The following is a 13,973-nucleotide window of genomic DNA, read 5'->3' on the forward strand; positions in this document are numbered from 1 at the left end:
ATTGAATGAAGTCATGAACAAAATATTGGAATTATGATTGAATGATCTTAGGTTTGTTTCAATTCCTAACAAAGTTGCAGGTGATATGATGTGACAACTCCAAGACAACCTTTTTGGATAAGCAATCATGACTTGAACCTTTTTAAGTGAGGTGATGTTCATTTAGTAATTAGAGCCCCTAAAACAATGATCACAGGAAATCTGAAAAGATAGTAAGTTGATGCAAGTGACGGCAGTTTCTGCCTTGAGAAGAGTAAAACGCCTGGCAATGACATTAATGAACAGGCAAGTTAAACGATGATGTGAAAGGGAAAGCGTGTGACAGTGATGGTTTCTTTAAAAATAATTGAAGGCCCAATTAAAGCATTCAAGTAAGGGGAAGCTTAAGGTGAGTAATTTCCAGCCAAAGTGAAAAGAAGAGAAAAAAGTGGAGGTTGCAGTCATGGAAGCTACATTTTCTGTTGCCACAGACACAAAGCAACAGAAAGGATTCAAAGGGCCTGCGAGTGCAGAAAGGTTGCATGGTTTGTTAAAAATTAACAATGCAAATATGATTCCAGAAGTTATGGAAGTGTTAGGGCCACAGTTTCAAGAAAGGAAGAAGAAATGGAGAGTCAATTTGGATGTAATTTCTATGGTTGTTGTGTAGGTTTTGGAGATAGGGGAAAGCACAGTTGAAGTTAGACAAAACCCAATACAAAAGGGAGATTGCAGCTTCTTGGCAGAAAATGAAAAAGGAGATAGCTTTGCATGAGGAGCATTTGGAAATGGCTGAGAGGATCCAAAATGCATTTGTTCCTCGTCACAGAAGAAGTCAGCGTTACTACAAAAGGAGGGAAATGTAACAAGTTTCATGTAGGTGTCTTCATTTTTGTCAAGGGAGTAATGTGAATTGATAATGTCATAGTAATTTTGAAGTAGTGGAATGCATCTAAGAAGCAATAGAAGCAAATGTGCATGAATGCAGGAAAAGACCCGACCCGAGCATGGCAGGATTTTAAATAATCGACTACTGTAATAGATGATGTTATGTAGTAATGGCTTAGATGTTATAAGCCTTTTTATGGGAATTGTAAAGCATAGTGTATTCCGGCTATTAAGCGGTCATACAAGTCAACAGACATAATGTATCCTTGGCTATAAGATAGTAGGGACATGTCTTTGGTATCACAAGGGATGGTTTGTATAAAAGTATGCAGATGTAAAAAACCAACAAGCTGGTGTAATCTTTTTGGTTATTATTAATAAAATATTATCTGTTACCAATCAAAAAAATATAGTATTATTAAAATTAATATTGTTATATATGCAATGCATATTATATACACTTCAAATTATATGTTTTGATTATTAATTAAATCATCATATTAAATTATATTTTATCGTTTTATATAATTATATCCAATTATATTTAATTATCATTTGATTCATTCTAATACTTTAGCATTAATGTAATATGTTATTGGGATATTATAACATGATTATAATATTAAAATTATATCATTATTAATATTGTATTATTCATTTATATTTTATTTTAATTATATTAGATCTTACTTTGATGAGGATATCACATGAACACAGTGATACTTTGTGTTGATCAAACCATTACTTTTTTCTTTGAATTTGAAAGTCTCCTGCACCAGATGTATGAGGGAAACTGCATAATCATTGCCAATAAACTTATGTATTCAAAAGTGTTTATAAAATGCGTAGCAGCATTGGTAGGTATGAGTTAGAACTGTGGATTAACCATACCTAATAATAAGGTTGGCATACATGAACTGGTTCAGGGAGACTCATTCTGTATTATTTACTGCCAAACAAGTAATGCAAGTCTCAGGAATAACCAGTAATGCATAACTTAGTATAGACCTTAGACTTGGAGTCGTATATTACATGGGATTACCAAGCCAATATACATTGATACTAAAATGAGTAGTCACCATTTCAACTCCAAAGATGAATCTTTTAATTGCAATGACTTGTGGATAATGAGTAGAGAATGATAATCCCTTGCTCGTGCAAATTCTGTGAGAGGGTATTTAGTTTAAGACTCTAGCATGTATGTGCTTGATATACCAAATCAGTTTATCAGTTTCAATATGTTAAACCAATATGGAATGGATGAAATTCAAGATGACTATGGTGTCCATAAAGCATGAATATGGCAATGTTTAATGGTTATGTAATTCAAAGAGGAAATTTTAAGGAATTAAGTAGCCCCATTGCCCCATTTGTCTTGTTGAAAACTTCTCATCTGATTGGTCTATGAGATTTACTATATATAACCTAAGTTACCATGTTCACTCAGGAAATCTGAAAGTCGACATTCAATTCGCCAAAACTCGCAATTGGTTCTCATTCATATCAAATTTGTGCTTTTCCTATCAAATTCCCTGCAGGTTCTATGTTTCGAACCCTGGACGAATTTTGGAGAATTTACAACGAATGTCATGGTCGATGGAAGAGCCCGGGAAGAATGTCGACAACTTTGGAGCGACAAAAAACATTGACTTTTTTTTAATGTTTTAATAATCAAAAAAAGCCATTTGAACTTTGTTTCATTCATAAATTTATAATTTCATTTCTTTGCATAATCGACCCAACCCTAAAGAGTTATTATGACTTACACGGCTACGCCTATGTTTACTTGCACCGCCAATATGGAGAGATTTTTGCAATGGAGGGGTAGTATGCATTGAAACGAAGAGGAAGAGGAAGACCCGTGATTTGAGGTGGAGAGCATTGAGGCAATGGTTTCTTCTGACATCAAAGGCCGAGGAAGACTCGCGATTTGAGGCAATTACTTCTGCTTCTGCTAGCAGTAATCACATCTCCTTCATCCAGTCACTCAATAAAACAACAGTACAAAGTCAACGATTTCTTTTCCAACTCCTGAGATCAAAAAGGAGGTAAGCAAATATAATATATTGCTAGCGACTTGTTTATGCATCATAGTTTCAATTTGATAGTTGATAGTAGTTGTTTAATGTTTAGGGATGATAGTTTCATATTTCTCTTAAATTGTTCTTGAATCTTAGCATATAATATATATTAAATTTAAGAGAAATTAACTATGAATCTATGATAGTAGAAATTTAAGAGAAATTGTTCATTGCTTTTGTTTTGAGATTCTTGGATTTGAACTCGTCTTAATTTTTTCATTCTGAAGTTACTGATAGATACTAAGAATCCATTATAGCTTGACAATAGTTTTTTTGATTTTTAATTTTATGTTTTAATTGTTGTGTATTTTTTTGTAGATTCTATCATGGCTACAAGTGCATCTGTTGTCAATAACCCCAACTTCAAACTCAACAGATGTTCCCCACTTTGGAGACGTGCAAATGATCCGACAGATGCTAGGTGGAGGAGGTTATGTGTGGATTTGTAGCCACTGCAAGGAGGAATTTGTAGCTCTTACAGTAGAGTAAAAGCACATTTGTGATTTATTCCTCAAAAAGGCATCAAATTTTGCACCGAGAAGCCAAGAGTAAACAGAGTGCTACCTAAAACATTTCTTCCAAATCACATTGTAAACAAAAATATTCAAGAACAAAAGGAATCAGAGGAAGTTGTTGGGAAGGCAAATTCTTCACATTTGTTGGAAAGTGGTAGGCCTCTAAAGAAAGGAAAAACATCATCTATGTCTTCAACTACCTCTCCTAGTGAACCACCTGTAGAGGGCCATCCATTCTTGCGTCCTCTTCAACAATAGATTGTAAGTAAAAGAGTAGCAGGACCCTTGGAATCATCATTCTAAAATGAAGCTAGAGACATTTTTGATCAAGCCATAACCAAATGCGTTTATGCAAATGGATTGTCATTTAATGTTGTTCGCTCCCCATATTGGCAATACATGGTGAGGGCAATTAATGTGGCTCCAAATGGGTTTCAAGGGCCCTGGGTATGAGAAGGTACGCACCACTTTATTGGATGATGAGGTGGCCCGTGTAGAGAATGGCATGTTGCCCATCAAGGATGCATGGGTCGAAACAAGTGTGACAATAGTATCAGATGGATGGAAAGATGCAAGGAATCGTCCTTTGGTGAATGTTCTTGCAGTGTCTAAAAGAGGTGCAATGCTTCTAAAAACAGTAGATTGTGAAGGAGAGGTAAAGGATGGTCCTTTCATTGCAAACATTCTCATCCAAGCTATCGAGCAAGTTGGCCCTCAGAATGTTGTTCAAGTAATAACTGACAATGTGAAGAATTGTAGGGCTATTGGCTTATTGGTTGAGAAGGGGTATGAACACATTTTTTAAACACCTCGTGCAGTGCACTCACTCAACCTAATGCTGAAAAAAATTGGGACTAAGGTTGAGTGGATAAAAAAATGTATGAAGAGGCACAAGAAATCCAAATGTTTGTCACGAACCACCATATGAGGCAAGCCATATTCAGACAATTCTCGAAATTGGAGCTCTTGAAGGTAAGTTGAACTGTTTAAAATTTAAACATGTTTTTAGAAATCTAGCCACTTTAGTAAACTTTCTATGTTTTGAAATTTTTAATCTATTACTGTTTTGATTTTTAAATAGGTTGTTGAGACCCGCTTTGCCTCCAACAGCATTGTTTTGAGGCACCTTATCAAGGTTAAAGATGCATTGACTAAAATGGTAACTAGTGCTAATTGGATCATATGGAGGCAATCTAATAGTGATAAAGCAACTGCCATAAGGGGATTGATACTAAATGAACCTTGGTGGGATCGTGCTGAGTACCTTCTAAAGATCACCGAGCCTATATTGCGCATGATAGGATACACTGACATGGATAGGCCTTGCTTGAGTGAGGTATACGATGGCATTGATTCCATGATTGAGGACATTAGAAATATCATAAATGAGAAAGAGCAAGATCCTGATGAAAAGTTCTTCAAGGAGCTACAGTTAATCATGATAGAGAGATGGAATAAAATGACTACCCCTTTGCATCTAATTGCCTTTGTATTGAGCCCCAGGTTCTGTAGCCAATCGGTCCTCAAGGGGAGTAGCACCAGAGTTCCCCCATACGGAGATCCTAACATTGCTCAAGGGTACAAGGCAGCCCTTCGAAGACTCTTTCCTGAGCACCTGCGACCTACAGTGAGGTCTAAATTTATGAGTTTTGCGAGCACCAATGATTGTGGTCTTGACGCTCTTGAAGACAAGACAATGCTAATGCTCATAAATGGTGGTACTTCCATGGCCAAAAATACCAACACTTGCAGCCTATTGCCATCATAATTTTATCACAGGTTAGTTTTTTAATCTTAACATTCTAATTACTAGTTTCTTGTTGGTAAATATTCAAAACTCTAATTTCTAGTTTATTGTTGGTAAATTTGCAAATCTTGATAAGTTGTTAGTTCATCATCATCTGGAAGGAATTGAAGCACATACTCCTTCATCCACTCGATAAAACACAACCGACTAAACTCCAAGAAAGCAGATAACTTGGTGTTTGTGCATTCAAACTTGAGCCTCACAACTCACAAAGAGAATATGTACAAAAAGGGGGAGGCAAAACAATGGGATGTCGAACCAGAGACCGCAGAGTTGGAAGTCCACTTTGATGCACTTACGATTGAAAATGGTGATTCTGAGATACATAGTACTGATGGAGCTGATCTTGAGGCTACAACTAAGACTACAGTTGAGACTGCTAATGCTAGTGACACTAATTGTGCTTCTAATCGGCAACTAACTAATGATGATGAATTCTTTGATGATTTTTTATGATACATTGAGATTTGTCATTTGATCACATATGAGTCTATGACTGATTATTGATTATTGATTCAGTGATTAGTGTTGACATTATTGTTTTAAAGACTAAAGTTTTGAACTGAAACATTCATATGGTATTATGGTGGTATATTTTGACATTTTGTCATGCCAATTGAAAAAATCATTAATATATGTGGTAGTTGAATTTGCTAAATTGCTTTAGATTAGCATAGTGGTGTATGAACTGGTATGCTGCAGCATATTTTTACATACATATATATTTAATTCTTGTATGGACGAACCCGAACCCAACCCAAAAAAATTTTGATCAAATTTCGAACCAAAATGTCGAACTCGCATCCGACCCAGAATCCGAACCGGCAAATTAGTATATAACTATTGATTTATTTATCAATCTTTGATTAAAGTGCTTCTCAATTTCTATGTCTGATTTCAAAATGCGCAGACTCTAACAATTTTTCACACTGTGATAAAGTGGATCACTTTAAATGCTGACGATGATAATATGCTTTGGAAGATTGTTAAAAGTATGTATTCGTCTATCATATTCTCATTGGCAGTCAATTCTATAAATACCACAATGGGGTCATGGCAATCCAACGTGGGTCATGACTCCTCAAAAACAACAAAGTCAAAACAGTAATACACATGATCAATATAATTATGACTTGATACACCCTCTCAACCAAGGTTTACAGTCAATCAAATTATGATGTAATTAATATATATATTTAATCAGATATGCAAGAGTGAGTTTTAATATATATATATATAATCTTTATATTTGAATTCATTAGATAAGATATATATATATACATACATATATATATACATACATACATACATACATACATATATATATACATATATATATATATATATATATATATATATATATATTTGATTGAGTGTATATAATCTACATATATAATAATACAGTGTGTGTGTATATATATAAATGGTTTATATAGATATCTGCAATTAGCTTTATCCAAATTGACTACAAACTTTAGCACTCCCTCTTAGTTTAGAAGGATAAACATGTGAATAGATGTCACTTCAATGTAATATCTGAAATGACAATTTAGGATTTTTTTTATCAAAAGATATACAACGTTTTCGTATCATTTATGATATCATGAGTAACGGCCTCCTTAATATCAACACATGATATTCACCAAGTACTCCAATGATCATAATGCAGTGGCCACCTGAATATAACGTCACATGATATTAACCAAGTACCTATGACATTTCTATACAAACAACTCATAGACTGTCAATGTAATGACATCTATCACTAAGTTGTTGATTTACAAGATATAATCTATCATGATTTGCATAGAATATCATAAGATGTCCATCACAATAAAGGCCATGGTCTATTTAGGGAACTTAATCCACAATGCAAGTTGTCATCTATCATGATTTGCTTAAACATCATAAGATGTCCATCACAATAGAAGATTAAGTTATTGTAAGATCGTCACCTTCCAATAACTTTAACAAATACAAGTAATAATTGTTTGGAAGTCATCAATTCCTCATGATGTACACAGGGGGTTGGCCCATTAAAGTCATTGAATCACACACATGGCCTCAAAAGTTTAAATGAAGTCACCACAAGTTCTCTCGTATGGTGTTGTCATGGCATCACACACATGACATCCATAATGAACCATATCAGAGAATTAGTGTTTTCAACTAAAACTTCTCCCTCACAAAGAAGGATGTATTGAAGTACATCTTAGGTAGTCATTGATGTTAAGTCTCCCTCTCAATAAGGGTTTTGGTTAATAACTCCAAACTTATCTTCAATAATGTATAATCTTCATTGTAGCACAAGGATGGAAGTTCATCTCCTATATCATAGTTCTCTGACTGCTTCAGTTTCTTCATCACTTGAGAATCCATCTTGACATGGTCTACTCCCTCTTGATTGGTAGTAACATGAGTGAATGCACTAAACTTGTGGATTTATCTTCAAGTTTGGCAACACTAGACATTATGGATGATGGGACTCCCTTCTGCAGCTTCATGCATCAACCTCCTAACTTCTTTGTCCAAGGTTTCCTCTAATGCAATGTCAAGCCCCATCTTGATATAGAAGGATACCGCTACACAATATTTGGTGCATGCCTAATGTACCCATCTTCTTTTCCTGTAAGAACATCCCTAGAGACAAAGGAAAAGATCAAGGCAAATGACTCTTTATAGTACATATAGAAATACAAATAAGAGAGAGACTACAGTGAGTAGATAAATGTAATACTCAAGGATAATAATTACTTATCTACACATCAACATCCTATCTACAAGTTGCTCCAATAAAGATCCATATGCATCAAATCAGAAAACGTCTCCATATAATGATTCGTCAAACAATAAGAATGGAACATTGGTTATTATTCCCCCCCGCATTGTAAAATTCCCACTTACTCCATGTTATAGAGTTTTCAGTTACTATCATAATATCAACCTCTAACTCTGTAAGTCATCAACCTCTATATCTGATGTGACCATCAAATGCCTTCAACCTGGAGTAAAAGAAATAGCACTAGGCCTCGAGGAAGAAATCAATCCAAATGCAAAATGATAATTATCCCTAAGGAGTAGCATATGTAGATTTTGTGGAAGGTTTCATGGCATAGATGCTCTTAAACAAAGTGGTAGATTGTTGAACATTTTATCTGTATATGGAATACCATTTAAGTTTCTAATTACTGAGGGCCCGCTTGATGTATTTATGTCCTCCTGTCTACAACCAATAAAGGTCATCCTTGTTTTGGTGTAGTAGGTATATATATATATGGGGTATCATGCCACTAGCACTAGCCTCCATGCACACTCTCAATTGATGACATATTTCAATCCCCTCATTAAAAACTATACTTCTCTCAAATAGGAATGAGGTTGGAAAGTGACATTGTTCCAGTAAAACAGTACTAGATTTGACGGTTGTCGAATCCATGTTTGACCTCCCAACAGGGGAGCTTCTTGGATGCACATGCCATGTATTATTGTTGTATTATTGCTCTTCTTGAAATGTTTGATTTGATTTGTTCCTAATGCCTCTACGAGGACCATCTATTGTCCCAGTCACAAATAAGGCGTTGTTTTGGTAGCCTATACCTAAGCTTCTCATAAGACCAAGCTTGGACCTTCGTAATGTTGAACACAAGTAGGTGTTTAAGCCAAGATAGCTGTTACAAATGACTAAGCAATGCAATCCTGTCAGCAAGGGCTTCAAAATGCAAAGACTCATATCTATGTTAATTAAATTATAATGCCTTCTTTTGAATTATTACAGTATTACCTTCTTAATTATTAAATCTACTTGAATATCTCTAAGCTCCATAAAAAAAATTGAACTTCCCATCTTAGAAAAACTCCATGATATGGTGTCGTTTGATTATTTGGTTTGCCATAACATTAATGCCAAGAAGTAGTACGAAGTCAAAGCAGAAACATCCCAATACCAACCACATGAGCATAAATATTGCCTCTATCTCTTCCTTCATCCAAATCCAAGTTAACCGTGTGGAAGAGGAGTCCATGACATGACTGTAGAGGATTGTGAATTGTGATGGAAAACCTGGTCGTGGTTGTGTTCAGCTATTACTTCACTCATTTGTCCAAATCTAGTCGACAAGATTTTTTGGAGAAATACAACAATGACAATTATTAATGCAAACACGATAATTATTACTATGACAAGGTATCTTATAATGAATGTCACTAGCAATGAATAGTGATTATGACAGTAGTAACCCAATCCAGAGCATATTTCATTAAACTCCTCCTAAGAAGCCTTGACAAGATCACAAGGCATAAGCCATTTGTCCATCCAACAAATGTAGTAATCCACTACAACAAACACCCTAGTCTGCTAAAGCATTGTTCATTATCATGGTTCTAGTTTGACTTCCATGGTAACACGCAGTGTGTTGCATAGTACCATTCAAGAAGACACCAAGAGATTAATCATGCCTTTTCCCACTTGAAATTCTCTCTATCTGCAAATATGTTCTTCCTTATGAAACAACATAACATCCAAGACCCCTGTGAATTCAAGAGTGTGTACACATATATATGAGGCGCCATGTGCATCTACCTACTTGGCTTTGAAATAAAAGACTCAACAAACTATTTCAAAGGTTGTCGGATCATTCAAAACTTCTCTAAACAAAGGCAAGGCCTATCATTAGAAATAGATCCAAATATGAACACAATCTAACTTCCTTTGGTTGTTTTAATTTTACAACCACTTAACATAACTATTGATGGAAAATAAGCAAAGAATTCTCTTCGGTCCCTTGAATCGTGCCTGCTCTAATACTATTTGAAAACTTCTCATTTGATTGGTATATGAGATTTACCATATATAACTATAGATTTATTTATCAATCTTTGATTGAAATGCTTCTCAATTTCTATGTCTGATTTCAAACTATGATAACCAATATATATTCTAATTTTAAACTACACAAATTGTAATAATTCTTCACACTGTAATAAAGTGGATCACTTTAATGTTGACGATGACAGCATGCTTTGGAAAATTGTTTAAAGTATGTATTTGTCTATCAAATTCTCATGGCAGACAGTTGTATAAATACCACCGTGGGGTCACGAACCTTGAAGGAGTCGTGATCCTGTTGAAGTATAGCATCATTCGAAGTGATATACTCATTACATTGAGTATTTGTATTCATGATTTATATGAACATTATTTTATGTCTTATATATATATATATATATGTGTGTGTGTGTGTGTGTGTGTGTGTGTGTGTGTGTGTGTGTGTGTGTGTGTGTGTGTGTGTGTGTGTGTGTCTATTTATTTATAAATGACTTTACTTAACTAATTGGGCCCTTATAATTAGAAGAGATTATTATGTTATTGGGTTCCTAAATGTAATTGTTTTATCATCGCACGATTGTTGATTGAGAAGCAAACTAATTGTATTTGTTTATACACCGACGGTGATCAGTTATGTCCACATAAGGACATGACCCTACGTGACCTGTCTCTACGGGAACATAACTTTGTTGTTAAGGTTCTAGCTTCTGTCAAATAGATTTTATCATGAGATATCTTGTTGATGGTAAATTATCTTTAAGATAAATTTCTTATATATATAATATATTATATATGTAATATAATATGTATTATATACATTATATATTATTATATAATAATATAATAATATATTACATATATGTTTAATATATTAATATTACATATATGCTTAAAGATGAGTTGTACATATGGTTATTTATTAACTAATGATGATTAACTATAGAGACATGTCTCTTCATGAGACATGTCTCCTCCTCTCATGTTTGGGAGCCTTCAAATCTGCATTTGGAAATCATCAATCACATTGGCAATGTTACTACATTTGCAGAAGGGTCCTAGAAAAACAACATGGTATCAAAGCCAACTACAAATGTATCAAAGATCGATTGTAGTACAAAATTCTGCATATTGAATGTGTATATCGTTGGCCATGTTTATACCCTGGTAAATGCTTCAGCAGTTATTATAAATTGCTAAAGATTCAATGATGTTGGTCACGAAAACAATAAAAATCATTTATACAAGAGTTTGCCAAGTCAAAGGTAATAAGACAGATGTGATGCCCTGAATGTACACAAATGACATTAAAGACGCCAAATACACATAACGCTAGAGCAAAACATAGTTTGGAATTCTTATACACATCACAGTGGTTAGTTTTATATATTTTACAACAAGGCGTCATTGATATCCATGTCAACATGAAAAGAAACTAAAAGACGATGAGTTGGAATTTTAAAGTTAGAGGAGTCGGGCAATGGAGATATAGCGGCAAGACTATCATAAAAATATTCACAATGTTCCCATCACTTTGAGATGTCAATCCCAAGTATTACTAGTCCCCATCGAATACTCAATAGATGTATACAAATCATATGCTGTCGAACAAAGAATAAGAAGAACAATATGATCAAAAGCGATAGCAACTCTTTGAGAGGAACAAGTTTTCACAAGAAACAATAGCATCTCTATTCACATACCGTCAGGAATAACCAGTTACTAAAAGCCTACATCAATTGATAATAGATTAATTGTTTGAAACAAAGATTGAGATATGGAGCAAGTTAGAAAGTCAAAACCATGTCAGCAAATAGTTTCTCAGAACAGCGATAAAGTAATAATTTGAGTCCACAACTATAAAAGTGACGTTTCTGATATTGGTCTTTGCACAGTAAGAAATGATGCATTGAATGATTAGTTGAGAAAAACAAAAGGTGTCGTCACAAGACAAGTAATTCTTATTAATAACATATCGTGTGTGTGCTATAGACGGAAATTTCAGTCTACATCATAGAAAGAACAATGGAGTTATAATGGAAGTTTAAAAGAAATGACTCTGCAGCAAAACAAGAACACCTATCGGGTTTCTTCAGTACTATTAAATAAGAAACTCAAACAACAGTGATGATTAATATAATAGCACAGTATGTGTCATCCATATATGTAGAAGATATGAGAGTGGATTAAGATAACATAGTCTTCGGCGATTGAAGTTTATGGGATATGTAGTGATACTATCATATCAATGATAGTTTAAAACAAACAGTGATTACCATTTATCAAAGTGTAATTCAAAAATAAAATATTTAAAATGAAGTAGTATGATGTAGTTGTAAGAGATGTCTCTCTTGCCAATGGACATAACCTTTGGTTAAATAAAACGGTAAAAAGAATGCGTGAAGTATTGAGAAGTTGTAAGTGGTGTAGATACGTGAGAGTATATAGAGCAGATCTGTGGAGCAGAGAAAATCAGATGCGACATGTATGAGTTGATTGGTGGATTTATACTAGGAAGAATCAAAACTAATCATAAATGGTCATCGTGCTTGAATGTTACGTTGCTGCATTATGACATGTGGTTTTAAAATTCAATGAAGGTGACATGAATGCAACGGGAACACCAGGTTAGTTACAAAAAGGCAAATAAAGTAGGCATATGTGTACATAAGGGACCCGCCTACTAAGTCGAAAACTTCTGAGTAGGAAAGGAAACATCATCGAATATCTTTTGGGCAGTCGAAATATCAAAAAGTATTGATCAAGTAAGACATTGATATTCATTACTCACAAAGGGCAAACATCATTTAGATGGGGTAAATGGACATATCAAACATCTACGTTTAACCTCAATAAAGAGGTAGCCAAATCATAGATATTGAGGACGCTTGTTAAGGAGGAGAAAGATATATAAGGAGTTGCATTGACTGTGAATGAGAATTGATCTGATAATGGTTTGCAGTTCAAGATCTTAATTAGATATTGGAACAATTCCAACCTCGTGGAAATGACATCCCACAGACGCCACAAAAGGGACCCCGCTACCAAGGTAAGTAGAGGTAAGAATATGAGATATATTATTATTTTTATATATGGAAATTCATGAGAATAATATTTTTTCAAGGAATGTTATTTACTTGATGTTGTGAATCATAGTATAAGTATGTTCAAATATTGAATAGTAGAATCAATTGCCTAAAACTCAAGAAAATCTGCTTATGTCTAGAATAGTATTAGGCATTTTGTTTTATGATTTGATGCATATGAGATATGTAATTATTATTATTGAGTATTAAAATTGTCTACTCTTTATTTAAATGAGAATTTATAAGGAGAATATCTTAATGATATTTAATAACTTATATTATGTTTTGTTACATATAAATACGTTAAACAATATAAATTATTAGTATTAATGTGAGGTACTAATATTGTTATTGAAATATAAATGAAATCAAATTTAAATATAATTGAATTTATAGGAGAACATGTTATCTAAGGGAAAGTCATATATATAGAGTTTAAGTATTGTGTTATCTTAATTCTATTATCAAAATAAAAGAGATTATAATCATGTTAGTAATGGACATAAGTTGAATTACTAACATTCATGTTGACATTCTTATTTACACAATCAAGAGCTATCTACCTTGATTTTCTCCTCTGAGTATGTTCTTGCAGGAAAAAGAGGGAGATTAAGAATCATGGATGAGTTTAAGAAAATGGAAGGACATGTTTGCTTCTACTATTAAGCTTAATGAATATTTGGAGCTTCTATGGATGAAAATAAAAAGTTGTAACTTCGAAAGAAGTCGCCAAATTTGATGTGATGTGAAAGTGTTCAAAGATATAAGAGTGGGAATTTTATATTGTGGGGGAAT

At 33.9% G+C, this 13,973-nt stretch overlaps 1 protein-coding gene across 2 annotated transcripts in view; it reads right to left on the reverse strand.

Moving 5' to 3' along the window:
* The window catches only part of LOC149533445 (protein OSB2, chloroplastic-like), a 160,855-nt gene that overhangs the window by 145,884 nt on the left and 998 nt on the right, over positions 1-13,973 (reverse strand). The window lies entirely within an intron of this gene.

This window comes from Cupressus sempervirens, chromosome 10, assembly GCF_028749045.1.
Source record: "Cupressus sempervirens isolate cs-2001-9-10 chromosome 10, ASM2874904v1, whole genome shotgun sequence".
NCBI lineage: Eukaryota > Viridiplantae > Streptophyta > Pinopsida > Cupressales > Cupressaceae > Cupressus > Cupressus sempervirens.